The sequence below is a fragment of the Castor canadensis genome, chromosome 19 (genome assembly GCF_047511655.1).
Source record: "Castor canadensis chromosome 19, mCasCan1.hap1v2, whole genome shotgun sequence".
NCBI classification, from domain to species: Eukaryota; Metazoa; Chordata; class Mammalia; order Rodentia; family Castoridae; genus Castor; species Castor canadensis.
In genome coordinates this window covers 28,688,041-28,688,917 of record NC_133404.1, presented here as the reverse complement: position 1 = coordinate 28,688,917, position 877 = coordinate 28,688,041, and positions in this window count along the sequence as shown.

Here is an 877-nt window from a genome sequence, read left to right as displayed (position 1 = left end):
AGGAAATTAATGATTCCTATAACGAAAAGACAAAGAACTGCTTAAAAATTGAAAAAAAAATCACAAAAAATTAAAAGATATTCCATGTTCATGGATTGGAAGAATTAATATTATTTAAATGTCTGTCCATAGTACCCATAGCAATATATAGATTCAATGTAATTACTGTGAAAATACCAGTGAGAGTCTATAGAAAATACCAGTGAGATTCTATAAAAGTAGAAAACTCCTCCTAAAATCTGGATGGAACCACAAAAGACCTCAAATAGCCAAATCAACCATGAGCAAAAAGAGCAAAGCTGGAGGAACCACAAGACTTGATTTCAAGACATACCATAACCCAAACAGTATGAGATTGGCATGATAACAGATACATAGACCAATGGAAAAGGATAAAGATCCCAGAAATAAACCCATGTATTTACAGTCAGCTAATTTTTCACCAAGGCAACAAAAGCATACATTGGAGTAAAGGAAGTTTATTCAATAAATAGCACTGGGGAAAGTGGAAGGTATAGTTGAAGCCACTGATGGCAGGGAAATTCATTGATTTGCAGGTGCACAGAAGATATGCAGGCAGGTGAGCCAAGGCTGCTGACAAGTCATGGGGTATGCAGCAGGTGTGGGGGATGCTGGGATGGCAGAAAGACTGGAACATACAATGAGTACGAGAGCCTCAGAGAGGCCATCACAGGCCACATGTGGACCGTAAAGGTCACTGAAAACTGCACATCTTGGTCATGAAGAGAGAGGATTCCTTCCCATTCAGACTGCTGGACCCAGCCAACCTTATCTGTGGCAGTCCCTTGCGCCTGCAGCACCTCTCAGCAACCTCTTTCCAGAAGGCTCAACAGTTGTGCCCACTTTATTGAGGTGG